Consider the following 18210-nt stretch of genomic DNA (forward strand, 5'->3'; position numbering starts at 1 on the left):
TCTTTGTTTTCATCCACCAATCCATCAGTTTGGTCATCCATTCACTCATCTAGTATCTATGTACCCATGTATGTATGTATGTATGTATGTATCTATCTATTCATCCATCCATTGTCCACTTATTTATCCATTCATCCAACTAATCATTCACTTGCCCACCACCCATTCATCTGTCATATAAGCCATCCATCCTAATTTCATTATTTCCATTTATCCATTCAATCATCCATTCCTCCACCAATCATTCATGCATCATTTTTTCTTCTTCACTTTATTGTGCTTTGCTTTACTGTGCTTCACAGATATTTCATTATTTTTCATGCATCATTTTAACTATCCAACTGTCCATCTAATCATTCTTGAGCTACCCTTATCTACCTTGTCTCTTTTAATTAACTAAACAATACCCTTCCAAGACCACACACACACACACACACACACACACACACACACACACACACACACACACACACACATCACCATTTGGACCTACTTACCAAAACAGATCATCCTACCTGGATCTTTGCCATTTGTTTTCAACCACCTATTTTTCTGATCCTAACTCCAAATGACTTGGAGCTCCTGGCTCCTAATCCTGACTCCATTTTGCCTGTGGTACTTTGTACTTGCTCGATGTCAATGGGTCTTCCAGGAATTTTACTTAGTTTACAGAGCTCTGCCTGTGTTGACCCTGATCTGCCCTTGCCCTTGTTAACGCCCAGAAGGAGTAAGGAGAATAAGCAAACTTGCAATATGTGAGTATTTGTGCAGGGAAGGTATTGGATCAGAGCTGTGTCTCAATGTTTTCTCTGCTATACCCCCTGTGACCCCAATGAGGAGGTTTGTGTTTTTTGTTGTTTTTTTTTAACATCTTTATTGGAGTATAATTGCTTTACAATGGTGTGTTAGTCTCTGCTTTATAACAAAGTGAATCAGTTATACATATACATATGTTCCCATATCTCCTCCCTCTTGCGTCTCCCTCCCATCCTCCCTATCCCACCCCTCTAGGTGGTCACAAAGCACCAAGCTGATCTCCCTGTGCTATGCGGCTGCTTCCCACTAGCTATCTATTTTACATTTGGTAATGTATATAAGTCCATGCCACTCTCTCACTTTGTCCCAGCTTACCTTTCCCCCTCCCCGTTTCCTCAAGTCCATTCTCTACGTCTGTGTCTTTATTCCTGTTCTGCCCCTAGGTTCTTTAGCCCCTTTTTTTTTTTTTTTTCAGATTCCATATATATGTGTTAGCATACGGTATTTGTTTTTCTCTTTCTGACTTACTTCACTCTGTATGACAGACCCTAGGTCCATCCATCTCACTAAAAATAACTCAATTTTGTTTCTTTTTATGGCTGAGTAATATTCCATTGTATATATGTGCCACTTCTTCTTTATCCATTCATCTGTCGATGGACACTTAGGTTTCTTCCGTGTTCTGGCCATTGTAAATAGAGCTGCAATGAACATTGTGGTACATGACTCTTTTTGAATTATGGTTTTCTCAGGGTATATGCCCAGTAGTGGGATTGCTGGGTCATATGGTAGTTCTATTTTTCATTTTTTAAGGAACCTCCATACTGTTCTGCATAGTGGCTGTATCAACTTACATTCCCACCAACAGTGCAAGAGGGTTCCCTTTTCTCCACACGCTCTCCAGCATTTCTTGTTTGTAGATTTTTTGATGATGGCCATTCTGACCGGTGTGAGGTGATATCTCATTGTAGTTTTGATTTGCATTTCTCTAATGATTAGTGATGTTGAGCATCCTTTCATGTGTTTGTTGGCAATCTGTATATCTTCTTTGGAGAAATGTCTATTTAGGTCTTCTGCCCATTTTTGGATTGGGTTGTTTGCTTTTTTTGATATTGAGCTGCATAAGCTGCTTGTAAATTTTGGAGATTAATCCTTTGTCTGTTGCTTCGTTTGCAAATATTTTCTCCCATTCTGAAGGTTGTCTTTTCGTCTCCTTTATGTTTTCCTTTGCTGTGCAAAAGCTTTCAAGTTTCATTAAGTCCCATTTGCTATTTTTGTTTTTATTTCCATTTCCAATGAGGAGATTTGTATGAAACCTATACTTCTCACCATCTAGGTTGATTTTTTCCCCCAGGGAAGTAAGACAAATAGTACTGAAAATATTTATGGTGTGATGGTCATAAAACCATTTTGAAAATTACAAAAAATCTCAAAAATTGCCATTATATAAGGAAAAACTAATAAAATATGGCTAACTTTATTTTTAACAAGTTTTGTTCCTCTCCCAGACTTTTGCCCAACAAATACTAGTAATAAGTTGAGAAAACATATACTACTGAAGCAAAAGCATTAATAGTGGCAATAACTATAAAATCACCACTCCCTCACCAACACCATCATGATTTATAGTTGTCAGAACTGGTAATGATCTCTCACCACAGGCTGAGCCATAGACAAGGTACACCATGGCTATGTGACATTGCCAGTGCTCAGCTAAATGCCACCCCCTGCTCTGTTGCTCAGGAGAGCACATCAGAATACAAATGAATAGGAGTGACATTATTATAAGAATATCTGCTCCCATTTATTTATTTTTTTAAAAGGTAAATAATTTAGACTGTGCTCCTTTGTATATGATCAGTGACAAATTACCATATACTTCATAACTGGCCATGTCGAGACCTAACACTGAGAACCATGGCTAAATGACTGCTAGATTCCTGTATGGTTTTAAGGTCAAGAATCCATCACGGGCACCTGTTTAAATTGGAATGAATTGTCTGAGCAAGTCTTGGTAGCCCAGCTCTTCTCCTGCAAATGCCATTCACTTGTTGGGTAAGCAGAGGGCAGAAGTTCTGGTACTTCATGGAGCTCAACACTGGCCAGTCCTTTGAGGGCATTGTTTACACTTCTTCAAAACCATTCAAGAAAACTTTAATGAAAAGTGTGCTGTTATCCAAAAGAATATTTCAGAAATGCATGAAGAGAGACAGTGCCCTGGCAATTCTCTATGACCGATCAGTAGTCTGGTCTGGGAAGATGTCACACCTTAGCAGTTGGAAGATTCTACGGCCCTGAGTCAAAAGATTTTGGAAGCACTGACATTTCAACAATGTGAGGACACTGGTTTATGAATATGGCCTCTGGTCATCACGAAGACACATGCAAATTATACATAATGGGTTTATACTCTGATGTCTCATGTATAAAATACTACACCTGAAATCCTCAATAATAATTCTTGGGTTTATGCCAAAGCTCTTTTACATGCTGCATCTCATTTGACCCTGACGACACCCTGATAAGTTGCCTAGACAGGGCATTATCCCCATTTTACAGGTGAAATAGCTACATCATTGTGGTCACTGTCAAAGTTAATGTCTGGAGATGGCAAATAGGTTTCACACTGCAAGCCCTTCCTAGTTGGCCCTACCCCATATAGGTGGGGACAGTATAAGGGTTTGAATCCCAGCATGTGGAGATCATTGAGGGCCATCTTGGAGGATGGCTACCACACTTTTCCCTGGCAAAAAACATGGAAACTAATTAATTAATTAAAAAGAAACTCTAGTGCTTTATTCCTAGAGTGAAAACAGCATTGCTTTTTTTTTTTTTAATAGTCAATTTGCAGATAGTCATGTCTCTAAATTGGTCAGTAATGTTGATGGCAGAATTGTGTACATAAGGAAAAGGATTCCACAGCAACTTGAGGCTTGGTAAAAAGCTTCAGCTTAAGCAAGTTTTTATGGCTAAAATGGTCTGTGGCTGCAGGAAAGTACACTTCTGAGTGAGAATGAAGGATTTATGGAGCCATTTCAGGGTAGGGTGACCAGTGTTTTCAAAAAATCCTGTCCAAGAACATTTGAGGTGTGACTTTCCATAAATCATAGTTACCGAAAGTGAGCACAGTCATTTATACATATAAACTCAGATTTTAAAAAATTCAAAATAGTAGTTGTGCCATACATGGGTGAGAGAGCTCTACAGCACTTTAAGAGTTAAATCAGCCCAATTAATACACAAGGGATGGAGGTCATATATCAGCAGAAGGCACTTGAAAAGACAGAAGGTCCCTCAGGCCAAAGGCAAGAAGGACAGAGATGGACTTGGGGCGAATCAATGGAATTAATATGTTTCAAAAAAAAGCCAGTCAGCAGAAGGGGGAAGGTCTACACAGAACTTGGGAAAATAGGGGCCAGAGGAAAGGATGTAATTAACAATTTGTTCAGCAGTTACCGTGTGCTAAGTAGTTTGTACGAATAATTTAATCCACACAACAACCCTATTATCGAAATCAAAAAACTCTAAGTTAAGTGACTTTCCTAAGGTCACCAGTGGTAGAGCTGGAATTGGAACCAGATCTCTTTGTCTCCAAAGCCTGTGGGCTTAACTATTCTTATCCAGTTTTGTCCTGGGGAAAGTGCTTTTGGCAGGCCAGGGCACTGCCACTGGCTATACATATTTTTTTTATTTCTTCTTTGGGAGTTACCTCCACACACCATGGGTTACTGGCATTTTCTCAGTGGCAAATTCACAGGCACACGATTTCGAGCTGTAAGGGGGAATAGAGCTGATACTGCCCACTCTCCTCCTGTTACAGATGATATCTGTGAGTTCATTTTTTATTTTTATTTTTAAAAATATTTATACATTTATTTATTTGTCTGCACCGGGTCTTAGTTGCGGCACGTGGGATCTTCGTTGCCACGTGCAGGATCTTTTAGTTGCAGCATGTGGGATCTAGTTCCCTGACCAGGGATCGAACCCAGGCCCCCTGCATTGGGAGCACGGCATCTTAACCACTGGACCACCAGGGAAGTCCCTCTGTGAGTTTATTTTTGCAAACTGCCATGAACCCCTCTCCACCAGCTCTTGGGGAATAAGGTCCACGATGTAGCAGGGGAATTCCATTTTTGGCAATTGGTGAGAGTGACTCTAAAGGGATGCAGTTGATTTTCTTATGTGGTTTGTTGGATTCGTCACGGTCTAATCAGAAAACAAAACATTCTGAGAAGTTAAAACACGAGGACTTTATCTGAGGACAAAGAGGTCTGGGACCAGCATGCTTATAAATTGGCTCAGAATTGTTTGCAAGGGCAGCGTTATTGGAAATAAGTGTATGGCCTCATAAGATACTACTTTGAAGGACAAAATTCATTGGGGTGATCATCCTGGTATACTTCAGATCTCAGCTAATGGACAGCTTTCCTTGACCTCCTTGATCAAGGCAGATCCTTCCAGCACAGGCTCTCATGGCACCAAGTGACCTTCCTTTATGGCACTTACCACTGCTGTTATGTTTTACATTTGCTTGCACGATTATTTGACTAAACGTCTGTCTTCTTCACAGATTGCAAGCTCCAGGAAGGCTGAGTTTGTGCTGCATTTTATTCACCGTTGTATCCCCAGCACCCAGTACAGTGCTTGTCAGTTGCAGGTAATCAGTGAATGTCCTTTCAATGTATGTGTTCGATTGTAAGCATCGATCTCCTTAGGTATCCACCCAAGATAAATGAAAACATATGTCCACACAAAGACTTGCATGTAAATGTTCATAGCACCGTTATTCATAATAGCCCCAAAGTGGAAACAATCCAAATGTCCATTAGTTGGCGAGGGGATAAGTACTGTAAAAGACAGTATATCCATACAATGGAGGACTCTGCAGCGATAAAGAGGAATAAACAGATAATATATTCTACAACGTGGATGAACCGCAAAGATATTGCGTTAAGTGAAATAAGCCAGACACAAATGACTGCATATTGCACTGTTCTGTAAGTATGAAATTTCTAGAAAAGGCAAAACTATAGAGAAGAAAGCAGATCAATGATTGCCTGGGCCTGGGAGTGGGAGTGGGCAGTGACTGCAAACAGGAAGAAGGGAACTCCTGGGGGTGGTGGAAATTTTCTAAAACTGGATTGTGGTAAAGGTTGCCCCACTGTATAAATTTACTAAAAATCATTAAACTGTACACTTGCAGTAGGTGTGGGGTACGGTATGCAAATTATCTTCAATAAAGCTGTTAAAAATGTTTAAAAAATCAGTCTCCTTACTTAGTCATTTTATCCCAACTTATGTTCTGGGAATACTATTTCTGTGGGACATTGTGCCAGAGACTGCTAAGTGAGTCTCTCAACTCTTTAGTGACAGAATCTCAATTTTTTTAATTGAATTATAGTTGATTTACAGTATTGTGCTAGTTTCAGGTGCACAGCAAAGTGATTCAGATACATACATATATATATATATATATACTTTTTTCAGATTCTTTTCCATTATAGGTTATTACAAAATATTGAATATAGTTCCCTGTGCTATACAGTAGGTCCTTGCTGTTTATCTATTTTATAGATAGTAGTGTGTATCTGTTAGTCCTGTACTCCTAATTTATCCTTCCCCCTGCTTCCCCCTTTGGTAACCATAAGTTTGTTTTCTATGCCTGTGAGTCTGTTTCTATTTCGTAAATAAGTTCATTTGTATTATTTTTTAGATTACACATATAAGTAATATATAATATTTGTCTTTGTCTGACTGACTTCACTTAGCATGATTATCTCTAGGTCCATCCATGTTGTTACAAATGACAATATTTCATTCTTTTTTATGACTGAGTAATGTTCCACCATATATATATATATATATAGCACATCTTCTTTATCCATTCATCTGTTGATGGAAACTTAAGAACCTCAATTTTTAAAAATATTTATTTATTTATTTATTTGGCTGCGCCGGATCTTAGTTGCGGCATGCGAGATCTAGTTCCCTGACCAGGGATCGAACCTGGGCACTCTGCATTGGGAGCGCAGAGTCTTAACCATTGGACCACCAGGGAAGTCCCAAGAACCTCAGTTTTTTTTTTTGTTTTTTTTTTTTTATTTTTATGGCTGTGTTTGGTCTTCGTTTCTGTGCGAGGGCCCTCTCCAGTTGCGGCAAGTGGGGGCCACTCCTCATCGCGGTGCGCAGGCCTCTCATTATCGCGGCCTCTCTTGTTGCGGAGCACAGGCTCCAGACGCGCAGGCTCAGCAGTTGTGGCTCACGGGCCCAGTTGCTCCGCGGCATGTGGGATCTTCCCAGACCAGGGCTCGAACCCCTGTCCCCTGCATTGGCAGGCAGACTCTCAACCACTGTGCCACCAGGGAAGCACCCAGAACCTCGGTTTTTAACTTGACACATAGCCAAGTAAAATTTTTTTAAAATACCATATTTCCCAGCTTCCTCTGCAGCTTGGTGTGGCCATGTGACTGAGTTCTGGCCAATGAGATGTGAGCAGAAGTGATGTGTAGTATTTCCAGGAAGGCTGTTTAAGGAACATGACTCACTTTTTCCTATTTGTCTTTCTTTTTTTCCATCCAAAAAAATAGGGACTGGTGTTCCAGCAGCCACTTTGGACCATGAAGTGACCTTGGGAATGAAAGTCAATGATGGTGGAGCAAAAATACTGAAGCCTTGGGCTTCCCTGGTGGCGCAGTGGTTGAGAATCTGCCTGCCAATGCAGGGGACATGGGTTCGAGCCCTGGTCTCGGAAGATCCCACATGCCATGGAGCAACTAAGCCCATGAGCCACAGCTACTGAGCCTGCACGTCTGGAGCCTGTGCTCCGCAACAAGAGAGGCCGTGATAGTGAGAGGCCCGCGCACCACGATGAAGAGTGGCCCCCGCTTGCTGCAACTAGAGAAAGCCCTCGCACAGAAACGAAGACCCAACACAGCCAAAAAATAATAATAATAATAATACTGAAGCCTGGGTTGCTGACGATACCACAGAGCTCCATGCCTCCCTTGCACTGCCTGCTTCCCAGATTTCTTTTATGCAAGACAAAAATAAACTTCAATGTTACTAATGCCCTTTGTCCTTTTGTGTGTGTGTGTGTGTGTGTGTGTGTGTGTGTGCTATGTAGGCAAATCTAATCCTAATACTAGTTTAAATAGGTATTAAATGAAAAAGGCCAAATAATTTTGAGAAATATTATGTTAAAGTTTAACAGATGTCATTAATGCAGAACTTCTCAGAGTTTTTAATGAAAAATGGGAGCTTCCAAGAGGGTCTCAAGTATGCACAATGTCCAAACCAACCTGACCCCAAAACTCTTTTTAGTGGAGCATCTCATGAGAAGAATGATTTAAAGCAAAGGGAAATGTTTCTTTAAAAAAATCCACATTTTGGCCTCTTCCTTTCTAATCCATCCTTCTTCTAGGCTGCTAGAGAGATCTTTCTAAAACATAAACTTGATGGTATCACATCCCTGTTTAAAATCCTTGAATGATTCTTGTAGGAAAAAGTTCAGACTCCTTCATGTAATGAATAAGACCTTTTTTGATCTGGCCCCTGTATTCTCTCTAGCCTCACCCTAGCCATCTTACTCTCACATCATGAGCCATTTGTACTGCTGACAACTGCATATGTTCACCCGTCTCTCTGCCTCTGCAGCACATGCTGTGTCTCCTGAGTGGAACACTTTCCACCTGCCGCCTTACCTGGCATTCTACCTTTGATGCTTTAGACCAGGCTCAGGTATCAGCTCATTCATATCCATTCATACTTTGAGCAATTTCTACTATGTAGCCAGACATTGTACTAGTACTTGAGTTACAAAGCCAAATAAATAGTCCTTGCCCTGGAGGGACAAAGAATCAAATGAATGTAGATAAGAACTGCATTAGTCAGAGTGTACTAATGGCTATAACAAACAACCTTCACATTTCAATGACTTGACATTTTGACAGTTTATTTCTCCCTCATAGCACAGTCCAGTGCAGGGAAGCACACGGGTTCTGCTTCGGGCAGTCAGTAGGTGACGCAGACTCATGCCATTGCCATTTTCTGGGGCCTCTTGATTCCTCCACTGGATAGTTTTTTTTTTTTTTTTAAACTTGACAGAGACATTGTGAAATCTTTTTTTTTTAATTAATTAATTTATTTTATTTATGGCTGTGTTGGGTCTTCGTTTCTGTGCGAGGGCTTTCTCTAGTTGTGGCAAGCGAGGGCCACTCTTCATCGCGGTGCGCGGGCCTCTCACTATCGCGGCCTCTCTTGTTGCGGAGCACAGGCTCCAGACGCGCAGGCTCAGTAATTGTGGCTCACGGGCCCAGTTGCTCCGCGGCATGTGGGATCTTCCCAGACCAGGGCTCGAACCCGTGTCCCCTGCATCGGCAGGCAGATTCTCAACCACTGCGCCACCAGGGAAGCCCCCTCCACTGGATAGTTTTGCATCTAGCCAGCAGATGAGGATAGGAGAAAGTTTGGAGGATCACATAGGACGTTTTAGGGGATGCTTAGAAATGGGATATATTTGTGTCACTTCTGTCCAGATTCCGTTAGAGCTCAGTCACAAGGACCTGATTACTGAGAAATGTAGTTTTGCTATGAGCCTAGGAGGAAAATGAAATAGGCGGGGGAAAGTATCCTTTCCTCTGCCAGAGAGATATATAAACAAGAACAATATAGAAGCTCACAGTCTAACAGAGGAAACAGACAAGTGAACAGAGGCAGGAAGGCAAGAGAGAACATGGTCAGGCAGGATGCAACTCGTGTTTTTAGAGTTACTGTCACAAAGTTCCAGAACTGTTGGCAGCCCTCTCGTGGCTCCCCTTCAGAACGCCTAAGGATTGCTCTTCTGGGGACCTTTGTAAACATGGATGTACTATGTGGTACAGAAAGTCATGCATCACCGATGTCACCCCCACGTCAGAACTTCAGGGCCTCTTAGCGTCAGCCATCTCTGTCCCAGCCGCTGCTGTGGCATCCAGCTCTGCATGGGCTCCAGTTCCACAAAGCTGCGTCCTGATAATCCTTTGCCCCATGGTCCTGCTGCACACTCCTTAACACTGAGTTTTGGGACACCACAGAACCCCACTTGGCACCTATGCGTGAAAAACTGGAATGAGTAAGAATTCACTCAAGATGAGCTGGTGGATAAAGTTCCTTCCCTTCCCTCTCCCACAGGCTGTACTGAGACTCATTTTATGTGGCTTCTCAGAGGATAATCCCTTGGGTGGGAGCAATCAGCCACACTTAGTGGAGGCCACATGAATAATCATCCTGGTAATGGCTCTTCCCTCTTCCCTACTTTACTCATTAAAAAAAAAAAAATTATTTATTTATTTGGCTGCGCCAGGTCTTAGTTGTGGCACGTGGGATCTTCGTTGCCACGTATGAGATATTCGTTGTGGCATGGAGCTCTTTTTAGTTGCGGCATGTGGGATCTAGTTCCCTGACCAGAGATCAAACCCGGGCCCCTGCATTGGGAGCACAGAGTCTTACCCACTGGACTGGCAGAAGGAGAAAGTCCCCTACTTACTCCTTTTGCCTCTCACTCCTGCCCTACAGAATCAGCCTCTGCATTCTGGAGAACCCAGGCTAAGACGTCCCCATGGATGGGTACAGCTAAAAGACACTTAGCTGTCTATGTTTCCCCTCCAGACCCTGGATACTGTGGAAGTGTTTCAAGGGTCAGATTCCACTAACGTTGGTCGGTTCTACAGACTTGACTCTTTGAAGGTCAAGCCTGCTGCCTCTCCTGAGTATAGCTACCAAATCTTTCCTTTGCTTGTACCTGTACCATTCATTTGTGAATCAATCATGCATTCCTATTGATTTCTTGTTTAGTGATATAACATTTGTGTCTTTGCGTGTGTTTAATTTCTTATGTGCTACTGACTTTTCTCAAGTTTAAGAACAGGAATTACTGACAAATCTACCTCCCTCCCCCCTCCCCCTCCCACACCTCACAACACTGTCCTTGCTTTTATGCTTTGGCATACACACTCTCCTCCCTCTGCCTGGAGTCCCATTCCTCCCCCACCTCATTTGTGCTATGTCATCTTTTGTGGGCACAGGATTTGATTGTGTGAAAGGAGGGCCACTCGACTCCCATGTTGGACTCACCAAGTCTGCCTCTGATATAACTCTGCTCCCAGCCCCTTTCCAGAAGCTAAAGTTCACAAACCCAAGTCCCATGAGCAGTTTTAGATCCTTGATCCTGGTGTCAGACTGAAGAGGCTGTAGCTACCAGCTGTCTGGTCCTGTTTCAGCCCCTGCAGCCGCTGGTTCAGGAGGGCAAGTCCGCTATCCCCGTGAGTCAGCGGGGACAAGCAGCTCTCTGCATACTCACTCCCAGCAGCTTGGCAGGACTGGAGCTCTTCAGGATCCATGTGTCAAACTCCGCCTTGTCCTCAGCTAGACTATAAGCTCCCTGAGGTCAGAGATGTCATCTGCCTTGTTTAATGTCTAGAACAATACCTGGAACATAGGTGGTGCTTAATAAATATTTGTGTAAGGAAGGAAGAAAGAGGAGGGAGGAGGGGAGGGCCGTGATACATCTTGGCCAGTCTTGAGTCAAATGAAAGAAATGTGCACAGGTGAGGTAGACAGGTGGCGGGGGGCGGGGGCTGCTATCTTTGTATTTTCAAACTGGAGAAATCTCTGGTGTCTGAGGAGAAGTGAAGAAGTGGTCCTCAGAAGAGAGTTAGGGCCATGGGATGAAAATCATAGGAATGCTGGGGTTTCAAAGACACTAAAAATATCCTCTCTCTGGGGGTGCAGTAAGGCTCTGCTAAATCATTACAGCTACCTCTGACAAAGTCAAACCATGTTCATCTTAAAAGTATCAGACAAACAGCTCTTGGAATCATCAGGACTCAGATCATTCCTACTTTAATTAAGGTAAAATGAGCCTCCACAGTCAGAAGCCAACCATTTTTTGTGTGTGTGTGTGGGTGTTAAGGAAACACCTGTGAGGGGGCAAGCAGGGGGTAAGGTGGTGAGGTGACTGCCACATCTGGGAGGGGGGCAGTAATGTATGCCATACAGAGTATTCAGCAAGACAGGCCCAACTCCCCATTCCTCTCTGCCTGCATCTATTTTCTTTATAACATTTATCACTACCTCTCCCCTTGTATTTGTTTATTGTCTTTCTTTCCCCTTAGCAGGTCCATTCCACGAGAGCAAGGTCTTTGTCTTATTGACCGCTGTATCTCCTGTCTTAGATCAATGCCTGGCATTTAGTGGGCATTCAAAAATTAGCTACTAACGAACGAATTAACGAATATTAAACAATTAGTTGAATCACTGCCATATGCTGGGCCTTGTCCTTGAGGATGCTACAAGGATGGGAGGGAGACAGGCCTGAACATAAACACACCATAGCTCGACACCTGATTTTACGGAGGTATATCCAAGGCGCCGCAAGACCCCCGGGGCTGAAAACTCCCCGGGTGTGCGGGGGGGTCCTTGGGAAGAAGCCCGTGTGCCAGGAGTGCCCGGGAGCCAGGAGGAGCGGCAGGGATGCGGCTGGAGACAGAGCTCGGGGCTCCTTGGCTCTTCGCCTGGCTTCTCGGCATCTTCTTTTCCTCACCAACGGGACCTCGGCCCCAGCGGAATCTCTCTGTCGCGGCACCCCAGTCACAACCTCTCCCAGCCCCGGAGACGCCAGCCCAGGGTTTTCCATATGGCTAGCCCGCTACCTAAGAGACCTCCACCTGCTGGCTGAACCCCCCGCCCCGCCCGCGCGCGCGCGCTCCAGGTCCCCGCCCCCTGCCCGCTGTCTGTGGCTGCAGGACCCCGCCCCGCCCCCTCGGCCCGCAGGACCCCGGCCCCGCCCCGCCCCCGTGGCCCCGCCGCTCTGTCCCGGGGGGCGGGGCCGCACGCAGCGGCGTCTCCAAGGCGGGGGGCGCGAGGCAGGGGGCGGGGCGGCCCCGGCGCCGGCCAATCAGCGCCGCTATCACATCCATGCAAATACGAGCACAATGGAGCGAGCCCATCACTCGCCCCTGCAAGCAAGCTTGAAATGGGCTTCTGTCTGAGCGGCAGCCAGGCTGACCAATGATTCTGTGTTTTGGGCCGGCGAAGCCCAATGGCATGGCAGGGAAGGCGGGCCCGAGCCGGGTTAGGGTGTCCTTGCAGGGTGTCTGAGCTAAACTTCACCAAATAATAGCTGTTTGTATTTTGGCTGCTGCAGGAGCCATTTTAGGTAAGTTCTTCTCTTAACTTTTTATTTTCCTCCCCGGCCTCGGCGGGTCGGTCTTGTCCGCGGGTCCCCGGCCCCGCACCGCCGGCCGGGCTGCGGTGCCCCTATGAATGAAGCCAGGATGAGGGGATGCGGCGGTGCCGAGGCCCGGTCGGGCCGGGGTCCGAGCGGGGCCGGCGGCGGGCGGCCTGGCGGAGGGCAGGCGGCGGCCTGAGGCCTGAGGCGAGGGCCGGCCTCCGCCGCGCTCCGCTCCGCCTCGCGCTCAGGCCGGGTGGCTGTCCTTGGGAGTGCGCCGCTGCGGGCCGCGCGGAGGGTTGGGGGTCCGGGCAGCCCCCGGCCCCGGGCCAGGCGTGCGGGGGCGGGGCGTGCGGAGGGCTCCCCCTTCCCTCCCGCCTCCCCGGGGCCCGGCCGAGGAGAGACCCCCGGCCGCGCAGCGGCGGGGCGGGGGTGACCGCTATTCCCGCCGCCGCCCCCGCGGAGAAGTTGCACTATTGGCGTCCTGCGTCTTTTTGCAGGGGTGGAGGAGGGTGGGCTGGTGCCAGGCTGCTGCTCCGGGAGGGGGCGGGGGCCCCGGCGCGTCCTCCGAGCGCGCACCCCCTCCGCCCCCTTCTTACGCACTAGCGCGCACTCGCCCCGAGAATTGGAACCCTGGAGATGTCCAGTAACCCCGCAGCCAAGTTTTGTGCATTATTAGATTGCATGTTTGAGCCTTAAAAAACAAAAACAAAAACGGAATCTGTCCCCTTCAGGGTATTTATTTCCTTCGCTGTTGAGAAGTAACGGAGTCTGTTCCCAAATTTCCAGAGACATGCCTGTCAGATGTGCAGAGGGTTGGCAGCTACTTGGTTTTTAAAACGACGCTGTTAGGAAATCCCCTCACTAGTGAGATAATTGAAATTTGAGTTTGTTTGCAGCTTGTTTTATTTGATCCAATTAAAAATGCATAAGCAGACTCGTATTTGTGTACCTAATGTGTTCCTAGTTCCAGTTATGATTGATGTGACTGTGGTTTCGGTAGTGTGTGATCTAATAAGGCAGTATAATTCAATTTTGAACCTGTAGGCCCGTGATCTCCAAATTAGGGTTTATGGACCATTAGTAGTCCGGCCAAGGTTTCTAGTGAATCCTTGGCATCTCCAGGCATCTTTGGGACTGTGTGTGCACCTTATTCTCCACACTGCTCATTTCTGGTGTAGCAGATCCATGAACGGAGAAAATACCCATTTAAAATTTTTTACAATTTTTAGAGTGTCTGCAGTATTGCCTGAGATTCGACTATTGTTTCTCAAATGGCTTATAGGAATACCATCCCGGTAGGCTCCAAATTTCGACGTACTTTAAGGGGATATGCTTGTGACCCCTGGAAGAGTCCAGACAAGGGCCACTCTGCTGTGTTCCCAGGGCTAATTATGAGCTATCTTTCTTACTGGGGATTTGTACCCATCGACTGTGCATGGCACAGGAGAATCTGTTGGTATTACAAATTGGAAGATCAGGTTGGCAACCTCAGGGAGATAGTTCTTCTAAACTTTGTGGCTCTCTGGGAATAGAGAGAAGGTTTGAGATCCATGTGTGATAAAATGATTAGGCGTGAAATGTCAAGTAAAAGGGTTTATGCCAACCAGAACAGGTGGTTTCATATAAGCAATGCATGACTGTAACAAAAGGCCTGGGAAAATGTGGAGTTGTAAAAAGGTTAATTTTGGACTTCTTTTCCGTCCCAGGGCAGATTTCCTAGATGAATTATGATGAATTATTTAAACTTTTTTCTTGATTAATGGGCTATTAAAAGCTAACCTTTACAATTCCCCCCCCACCTTTTTTTTTTTTTTTTTTTTTTGCTAACTTTTTTTTTTAGCTAACTCTCCCTTATAGTAGTAACCAGACTATGATACTGTTCTTGCTGTAGTGTGGCCATGGGCAAAGTAAATCTAGATCTGTTGTGAAATTAGCTGTGTCTCATCGCAGTATTACAGTCTGCCTGGAGTCTCATCTTTTATACTGCAGTTATTTTTTTGCTTTTTACATTTAGCTCTTCTGTTATAGCACTGCAAAGTCTTGGAATATGATCACTTTTCCCACAACTTTTTAATGTTCTATAGCTTTCTAATTATTTTTATAATTTATTATTAGTATAGTCCGTAGTTCTCTGAACTCATCAGTGTATTACTTCAGGCAAATCATGGGAGAAATTGAATGGCCAGTTGAAAGTGAAGTGGGAGGCCACAAGTAACGTTACTACATTTCTGGAAGATCCTTTGGCAGTTCGTTTTTTGTATTTATTGATTTACTTTTCTCATAACTATTTCAAATACCAAAGAAAATCTGAAGCAGAATCTTATCTCTTTAGAAACTACATCTCATTTGTGAGTTTTGCTATTATATTACAGAAAACCTATCAGAAACAACAGGCCCTTGGGCTACTGTGTCTTGGGGATCTCTGATTTAGAGAAGTTTCGAAGACGTTTTTCAGATTTCTTGGATGGATATATGGCTTGGGGCAGAGGCTCTGAGTCCAGCGGGGGCAGGGCAGGGCGGGTGTCGGGAGGGTGGAGCCAGAAAGCAGCTGGAGATGTGATAAGAGGCCGGGACTTCATTCAGAGTGCTGCAGAGGCCAAGCAAGGAAGGGCTTGTCCAACTGGCTTTCTAGAAAGATCCCTTGGCTGCTGGGGAGGGGTGGACCATGGTGGCCAGAGGGCAGGAGGGAGCCGAGGGAGAGTGACCAGTGGTCGGGCAAGATGTTGGTGGCCTGGACGGGAGGGGCCGCAGTGGGGAGAAATGGGCAGACTGGGGGTGTCCTGGCTTGGGGGACCCTGGAGAGGAGCAGGGCCGGCAGAAGGACGTGCTGTGTGTGAGGTGCTGATGGGACATCACCACAAATGCTGCCTCCCAAGTTACTGTCCCCAGAGGCGACCACGTGGTGACCAGCGGGGGCAAGAGTGCAGCTTAAACTCCTCAGAATCAGAGCTCTGGCCACCTTCCTCCTCTTCCTTCTGAGCCCCCAGCCTTGTCTGCCCCTCGTCCAGCCCTGTGACCGCGGCCCCCCCCCCCCTTCTTGACCTTGGCCTTCCCCGACCTCACCAGCTTTTCCATTTCTCCTAAATGCTGCCCTGGGGGTCAGGAAAATGCCCCAAGCAGAGTTTGTGGTTATGTCTTCCTGTGTTAAACCATGAGGAAAAAGGGTTCCACAACCTCAGGCTTGATTCTTACTGCAGGTGCCTATGTGTTTCAACTTTCATGGGAAGACTTTGTAATAACCAAGTGGAGTCACACATGGATTCATGTTCTGAACCTTTTGAACCGGTTTTAGGATTTAAGGATTCTACCAGCATAAATATCTTTGGTATGTGACAATGACAGTATCTAGGACAATGACAGTATCTAAATCAACTGAGGAGAGTATGTTCTCACCCTGTTCTCTCGTCCCTCCAGTATAGCAAGGTTTGGAATCTTTTTTTTTTAAGTTGTCCAACAATACCATTTTATTTCATGTACATAAGCTCAGGTGCCAGCAGGATGAAAAATAAATAAATAAAACTTTGGGTAATAACTGATAACAACTACTTTTAAGAGGAAACATACCTCCATTAGTGAGTTTCTTGAAAATTTTCTTTTAATTGAAGTATAGTTGATTCACTATGATGTGTTAGTTTCAGGTGTACAGCAAAATTATTCAGTTATATATACATATATATATTTCAGATTCTTATTCATTATAGGTTATTACAAGATATTGAATATAGTTCCATGTGCTATGCAGTAGGTCCTTGTTTATTTTATATATACTAGTGTGTGTCTGTTAATCTCAAACTCCTAATTTATCCCTCTCCCCCGAAATCGTTTTATTTTTAAAAATTATTTAGTATTTTTCTTTATGCTTCCATCCTTCATACAAAGCTTTAGTCTAATTCAGGCGAAAAGCTACAGTGGATTCCACGGGACTGCCTGCATTCCCCTGTACCAGGTTATTACTATATTGAAAACTCTTTGAAATACATAGAATATAGCTAGAGCTTAGATATCTGTTCCCTAGAGAACATTTTTGTTTGCAGTAGAATATAACACACTTGTGAGGGAAGCAAAAAAACTAGCATTGAATGAATGAATACCTGGTCTGTGTCCAGCACTTAGCCAGGTGCTGGGACTACAGGGATGAGAAAAAATATCGCTGTTTTCTTAGCCACTCCATGAGCTCCATGGTCTTCAGCTCAAAGAAATGAAGTAACTTGTTCAAGGCCACAAAGCTGGTTCAGGTTAGAGTCAGAATTTGAACCCACGTCATCTCGATCCAAAGCACATATTCTTTTCACCACCAGCACTCTCTAAAGAGTTCTTAAAAAGCTGGGGTGTGCTGTCATGCTTTCGTGGTATGGTACTAGATTAACTAGCACACTTTGCGTGAGTTCTGTACACCCGTCCATTTCTACTTCTCCATTTCGAGAATTTGTCACTGAAGAGGCAAGTTGGAATACAGTGAGGGCACCCGGCCCCCCCTTGTCTCCACGGTGTAGGAGAGGTCTTTCTAGGGCACTTAGGAGTTCACAGTTAGCCTAGTACAGTAATAACCATGAAGTGCAGAGAGAGAATGCAGTCAATTTTTCCTTGCCAAAATGTTCTTCTCTTTAGTTCATTTTGTGGAGGCTTTTGTGGAGGCTCATGAGAAATTCTGTTACTTCCATAAAAGTCTTGAAGGTAGTAAACCGGAGTTATTTTAAAATATCCACCTCTTTTCCAATTTCTGAACCAGATTATTTGCATAAAATCCAGAGAAAAATGTTTAGTTTTGCTTGTGGTACCTGTATTAGTTGGTTTTTCTAGTTTGTAATAGTGATTCCTTACATTCTCCTACTTTCATTCTTTGTGTCATTTGCCATCGAGACTGTTAGGATCTTTGATAATATATGACATTAAGAGCTGATTTTTTTTTTTTTTTTTTTTTTTTTTGGTCTGTGTTGGGTCTTAATTTCTGTGCGAGGGCTTTCTCTAGTTGCGGCGAGCGGGGGCCACTCTTCATCGCGGTGCGCGGGCCTCTCACTATCGCGGCCTCTCTTGTTGCGGAGCACAGGCTCCAGACGCGCAGGCTCAGTGGTCGTGGCTCACGGGCCTAGTTGCTCTGCGGCATGTGGGATCCTCCCAGACCAGGGCTCGAACCCGTGTCCCCTGCATTGGCAGGCAGATTCTCAACCACTGCGCCCCCAGGGAAGCCCCAATAGCTCATATTTTGAGGAGTTTTTAAAAATTGATGAACCGTTTTCTTTATAGTA

The 18210-nt window shown here is 44.9% G+C and overlaps 1 protein-coding gene and 1 long non-coding RNA gene across 2 annotated transcripts in view; both read left to right on the top strand.

The window, feature by feature from the left end:
• Positions 1 to 7444, top strand: part of LOC118880569 — a 49466-nt gene extending 42022 nt beyond the window's left edge. Inside the window, exons 2-3 of the long non-coding RNA XR_005016335.1 lie at positions 5327 to 5413; positions 7344 to 7444. This is a non-coding gene — a long non-coding RNA (uncharacterized LOC118880569). The remainder of the gene's footprint in view (positions 1 to 5326; positions 5414 to 7343) is intronic.
• Positions 7445 to 12887: 5443 nt separating this feature from the next.
• CHD6 (chromodomain helicase DNA binding protein 6) overlaps positions 12888 to 18210 on the top strand; it is a 205449-nt gene continuing 200126 nt past the window's right edge. Inside the window, 1 exon segment of the mRNA XM_036825224.1 lies at positions 12888 to 12949. The gene's annotated coding sequence lies outside the window, so the exon portion shown is untranslated.

This window comes from Balaenoptera musculus, chromosome 15 (assembly GCF_009873245.2).
Source record: "Balaenoptera musculus isolate JJ_BM4_2016_0621 chromosome 15, mBalMus1.pri.v3, whole genome shotgun sequence".
NCBI lineage: Eukaryota > Metazoa > Chordata > Mammalia > Artiodactyla > Balaenopteridae > Balaenoptera > Balaenoptera musculus.